This window comes from Anser cygnoides, chromosome 1 (assembly GCF_040182565.1).
Source record: "Anser cygnoides isolate HZ-2024a breed goose chromosome 1, Taihu_goose_T2T_genome, whole genome shotgun sequence".
Taxonomy (NCBI): domain Eukaryota; kingdom Metazoa; phylum Chordata; class Aves; order Anseriformes; family Anatidae; genus Anser; species Anser cygnoides.
The window spans coordinates 176,498,633-176,505,038 of NC_089873.1; the positions used below are offsets into that span (position 1 = coordinate 176,498,633).

The window sequence follows — 6,406 nt, forward strand, 5'->3', positions numbered from 1 at the left end:
ATTCTTCTGTCAATGGTCACCATTGTTCATTTCTTACAAGTCACATAAGAACCTTCACTGCTAGGTTATTTAAGCAAAAGACAGTAGAACCACAAGTCCTGATACACGTTACTAAATATTGTCAAATATAATCTCATGGATTTCTGTCATCTGACTTCCTTCACCAGTCCATAGGCATATTCACCATGTAAAAATGTATTCTTTATTTTATTTTATATATGTATATATATTTTACTTTATCTGCCTACAGATGGCATTGCATTATTGTGCAAAATTAGATGTGTAGAAAACACAAGTAATCTATTCTTCAACTTTTCCCTTCATCTTTTCCAAATGAATTTTATTCTCATCCCTATCCTTAACTAATGTTGATGGCCTATTCTGTAGTTTAGTCAAGGAAGTGTTCAGTAATTGTATTCTTGTGCCATTTGATCCTGATGTTTTTTCTTTCAATTTCTGCTTTCTCTCTTGGCTCTACTCACCAATCTTTTCCTCAGACACTAATGCTTCTAGTCTCCAAAACTTCCAGTACTGGTCCTTACATTCTCCCTGTCACAAAACTACCTACTAATTTTGGAATTACTGTTTCTTAAATTGAAACTATGAACATCAAAAACTAACAAAAAACTAATATTAAAGTTTAGGGTAATAAGCATTCTTGAAATACAAAAGATGTACTTTGCTAGAAGACAAAAGATTTCTGACAAAGTTGCTAAGTATCCAGAACATGAAAGGTTAGCTCTGATATAATAGGATTTTAATAAAGCATTAGAATAAAATTTTCATGAAATCTTACTCAACAAAGTGAGATCAATAGAAATGATTTGTTTTAGGCTGAGAACTGAGGAATTATAAACAAAAGACAATAAGGATAAACAGTAATATATCAACTTGCACATTTAAGGATTTCAATTCTTTCACTAACAGTTATAAGTGCAATGACAATGAGGGTGCTGCAAGAAAGTTTATAAGGAAGTAAGTTTGTAAGTTCCACTGTCATTAAAACAAACAAACAAACAAAAAGGTTAAAAGAAACATTTGAAAGTACTAATAGATTTGCCAAAACCAAATGCTTACCAGAGGTAAAAAGCAGTTCTGAAATATTGCAATGCATGTTACTGGGGTCGAAATCTTACACCAAGGAGAGGAAGACTTTTAAAAAGTCTTGTAAGATTTTTACAGTTTTACTGAGTGCAGGTGCCCAGGTGTTGGTGGCAGGGGCTGCAGGGCAGCCTCTGTGAGGAGAGGCCGGGGCTGCTCCACGCCAGACACAGCTGGTTCCAGATGGTTCCAGCGGCCCTGCCGTAGGGCAGGGCTAGGCCCACGATGGAAGTGCCTTGGGGAAAATGACAGAGAGCAAAATTCTGCATGGCAGTGAAGAGCGAGGAAAATTAAGTATGAGAAACAATCCCACATATATCAATATCAGTGGAGAAAGAAGTGAAGAGGTACTTCAGGCACCAGAGTAGAAGTTCCCCTGCGGCCCATGGAGAGACCATTGTGGAGCCTCCATTAAAGCAAAGTGGAGAAGACCATGGTGAATTAGGTGGCCCGCAGAGAGGAGCAGGGGAAAAACATGAGGATAAAGGAGTGGCAGAGAGAAACTGCTGTGGTTTTCAGACCATAACCCTCCTTTCCCATCCACCTGTGCTGCTTGTGGAGTGGGGAGTTTGAGGGAGAGGAATTGGAAATGAAGGAGTGAAGTGGAGCCTGGGAGGAAGGGGATGGGGGTGGGAGGAAAGAGTTTCAGTGTTTTTTTTTTTTGTTTGTTTGTTTGTTTTTTGTTTTCACTTTGTTTTTCACTGACCTATTCTTTTTAACTGGCAATAAGCTGTATTAGTCTTCCTGTAGTTGAGTCTGGTTTGCTTGTGACAGTAATTGGTAAGTGATCTCTCTGTCTTTATCTCAATCTACGTGCTTTTTCATCGTATGTTCTCACCTGTCCTTTTCAGAATGGATAATGAGCAAGCAGCTGGGTGGGCAGCTGGCAGCTGGATTAGGTCAATCCACCACAGCAGGTAAATTAAAAGAAAATGTAGATTATTTATGAATAAATTCTTTTTCTGTAGAGAACCTCAAAGGACAATTGTGATAGCCCCATTTTTTGAGACATTAAATAGTTTGTAAAGAGTAATAAAAAGCTTACTCTATGGAAGAAGATCTACTCTGTGCTGATAATGGGATTGGTTGGACAGTTAATTCATCTTTTCACCTCTGACCTCAGTTATTCATAAAGATGCTTCTACCTTTTGGTTTGTCATTGGCACAGAAGACTGGGAATACTATTGTGATGGAATATTCATGGTAGCATCTCTTGCATGTGTCCAAATTTGAGCAGTATGTCTTTTATTTGTTGAATTAGAAATAAAATAGAGTTGTTACCTTGTAAGAAATTAATTCCAACAATAAGGTTTCTTCATGGAGGTTGCTAAGTTGTAGTTGTTACTGCTGCAGTGCTATCAATGTTCATTAAATGTCCCAGTCTTATGCGGAGGTTGAACTGAACAGAAGTAGAAAATTTCTAAAAGCAGAACTGCTTGATTTTGTTGTTGTTGTTGTTGAACCTACCCTGTAAATCCTGCTTTGATGTAGCCAAAATTTTTCATTAAATCACTTTGATTAAGAAAAAAAGTTACAAAATGTTCTCTACACAAGAAAAACTTGTTAAAAGGTCTTATTCTCTCCCCCCCCATTCAAATTACACATACGTATATGCATATATAATATCTAAACAAATACATATAAATGTTTATTAATTATCACTGCTGAATGGGATACAGATAATAACCACTTAATATTTCTTTTATTTATTTATTTATTTATTTAAATTTTAGAAGTAAAAACAAGTCAAGATAATTGATATAGATAACATTTGAATTTATACTTTAAGTTGTATCTGAGTTATGGTGGAACAGTTTGACCCTTGGTTTTAAACATAAAGACTACTCATTTTCTCTGGTGGCAAATCTCCCCAGGTTCCTTCTATAATAAATAGAAAGTCAGAGGTTCTTCCTGAGGGCAAAGCAGAATCAAAAATTAGGTTTAGAATCCCTCTTCTGAGTATTATAGAATCCTCTTCTGAATTGTCTCTAGAGATGCTTTTCTCTCTCCCTCAGCTATAGTGGGAGTCTTGGGAGATTAGCCTCCATGAGCTAAGGTTGGTGTTTTAAAGCAGTGCTCTTCTTTGATTTGTTCAAGGCATCTCAACATGAGCTGCAAGATTTCTGTTCATTACTATGATCTTTGGATCTAGATGAGAAGGCACTCATCTAGAAATTGAGATCTTCCACCCTTACTAAGTCACATTTATTCTAATATTTTAAACTTAAAAAATGGAATGTGAAAGACATAATATACCATAGTACACAGTATCACATTAGGCACCTCTTGACATATAAGAGAATAATGCTCAAATTATAAAGTAACTAAAAAGTGAACACCAATAAAAGAAAGTTTCATTTTGAAATAAAATACATTTTTTCCCTTAAATGAAAGTTTACAAATTCATTTTACACATTTATATATATATATAATATTAATTTTTATATAAATTTATATTTCAATATAAATATTCAATATTTCACTTAACTTTTTTAGGCATGGAAACCAGTTTTGAAATATTAAAACAGGAATTTCCCTTGAAACCAGATTAATCACACTTGGCTGTTTGTAATAAAAAAATGTAGGCTGCTGAGCAGTGCTTGTTTAATTTTCCAAAAGACTTCTGGCAGATCTCTGATATTTAATAACTGTGTCCATACTGCTAAATATATGGTGGCCATGGACTGAACTTCAGATCTGAGGCTAAATGTGAATGGATTCACATCCATGCTGATTTACAGAAACTCCTCTGGAGTTGAGAAGCATTCACTTTACACAGCACATGGCTATCAGTCTCTTCACTGTGTGTGTTTGCCTGCAAAAACTTTTTTTTTTTTTTTTTCTATGAAAATAAAGAGTTAGGCTATATGTAGCGTGCCCAATGTGTACTGTGTCTCCAGTGGTCAGTTTACCCAGCAAAGATTTATTTGGGAAAAAAATTATGGGAGAACGTTTACATACAAAACTTTAAAAAATGCATGGCAGAGGACAGAGGAAATGGTGGTAGGTGTAAGGAGCCAAAGCTTTAATGGGCAATGTCCTCAGTCCTAGTCCTAGCTTTCATGCTCTACAGCTAGGTTATATTATGCCACGAATGGGTGTAAAGAATCTAATAGTAAAACTCACATCAGTTAGATACAGCAAATTAAAATATAAATTGCAAACCAATCTCCCCCCAACCCTTGTCGTTGCAGGGTAGGCTCTTTCTTTTAAAATTTATTCTTAATCCAGCTTCTAGATTGCAACAAACTCTACAGAATGCCCAATACCACTTTATTTCTGTCACCACCAAATGTGGCTGCCTATCTGTGCCTGGGTTCACAGAATCACAGAATGTTAGGGTTTGGAAGGGACCTTGAAAGACCATCTAGTCCAATCCCCCTGCCAGAGCAGGAACACCTAGATCAGGTCACACAGGAATGTGTCCAGGTGGGTTTTGAATGTCTCCAGAGAAGGCGACTCCACAACCCCCCAGGCAGCCAGTCCCAGCATTGCCACCCTCACCATGAAAAAGTTTCATCTCATATTTAAGGGGAACCTCCTATGTTACAGCTTGCACTCATTGCCCCTTGTCCTATCATTAGATGTTCCTGATCAGATGCAGGACTCTACACTTGCTCTCATTATATTTCATTATTTTTCTCAGTTTTCCCAATTCTCCAGCCTGTCGAGGTCCCGCTGGATGGCAGCACAAGGTTTTCTTAACAGCATTCTGGACTTGACTCCTGATGGTGGCTCATGGGATTTTTGTGCCTCCTGTTTCCCCTGCAGCTCTTCTGGAAAAGCGCAGTCTCCCCTTCTTGGAGTGGTCCTACAGCTGCAGAATACAGAAGTCAAGGAAAGATAAACTTTGGCCTCAGCTGCTCGGTCACATTGTTCTTCAAGAACAGAAAATACAATGAATGCTGAGCAGACAAACAGTTATACAAATTATCATCCAAGGATATGTAAAATTTTGTGCATTCAAAAGCTTTGAAATGTTGCTTGAACATTGCCTCATGGGATGGAAAAGGATGTTATACCTCACAGAAAGCAGTATGGTCATCCAGTCTGGGCTGAGCTAGGACAGTCAGGTTCATCACCAGAGCCAGAGAGACTACACCACACTAAAGCATGTGTGTGTGTATGAAGCAGTTAGCAGGTGTGTTAATAACTTAAGGATCTCAGTATTGATGAAAGGAATGGGAAATCAGCAGTAAGGAGTGGAGATTTGCATCTGAAAAGAATACTATAAGGATGCTAAAGAGTAGACAGCATAAAAATGTGTAGCTTTTCCCAAACTTGCATTCTCCCATGAATGCAATCTGTGGATATAATGATTGCACAACCTTTTGTTCACACAATTGCATAAGTGTCTGAATGTTTTTCTGGGGCTGTTAAAAAGCCCACTGAGCTGTACAGATTGGAACTTTTGAGTTTATTCTGCTGTGGTCTGCTAAGAAGAGTGTGCTGCTTTCATCATCTGGTGAACAGGAATAGCTAGGAAATCTTGACATTTAGTAAAATACTGGGAAGAGTAATTGAATGCAAAAGAAGCTTATAGCACACATTTAAGCATTAATTTTGATATTTGAAAATGGAGATTACAAACCATATCTTGCTTTTAAAAGCAGGTAAAATTTTATAAGAACACTGCTTATTAAAAAAAATCTCATAATTTTACTTAAATGTTATCATGTAAGTCATGTAAAGTGAATTTGAGGAAGCATTTTCAGTTAATTTAGACCTGGATAGCAAGCCACTGGGAACCTACATATGTACCTTTTTGCATAATGGCATATATAAAGCTTGTTGGCTATGCTTTTCCTCTAGTGCTGTAGTCAATGTTAATTTTGTAGACTTGAGCTCAGTATGTTCAGCATTAGGCATTAGGAAGAAAGAGTTCATTACCGATTAGTTGCATCTACTATCCCCTTCTGGAAACCTAATTCTGAAAACCCCTTTCATCACAAAAACCTGAATCCCTCTTTAGAAAGCACAGCAAAAGAAAAAAAAAATCTGTGAGGCAAAAGAAAATCTTTTTCTTTGCCGAAGTCAAATAATACTAGCTTGTGAATAACTATTATTTCATACAAATTTTTGTCAGGATTTAAAAAAGGAAAGTAGTATCATTATAAGCAAAACCTGTGATAAATAATTGAATCTCACTGAGATATTCATTTTAATAACATTTGTTCTGACTGCCCATGAAAAGCATAATGACTTCCAATGAGCTAACTCCTTTAAAACTTTATTCAGACCTGGCCTATAATTCAAAGAGAATAAGTCTGGAATACTCTTTGAAATTTAAACCTTATATAGCTAA

General features: G+C 36.6%; 1 long non-coding RNA gene across 1 annotated transcript; it reads left to right on the forward strand.

Annotated features, from left to right (window-relative positions):
• The first annotated feature begins 959 nt into the window (after positions 1-959).
• On the forward strand, positions 960-5,967 carry LOC125184948 (uncharacterized). Its single transcript, XR_007169642.2, has 3 exons — positions 960-1,395; positions 1,953-2,018; positions 4,748-5,967. It is a non-coding gene; the product is annotated as an uncharacterized lncRNA (long non-coding RNA).
• Positions 5,968-6,406: the final 439 nt, after the last annotated feature.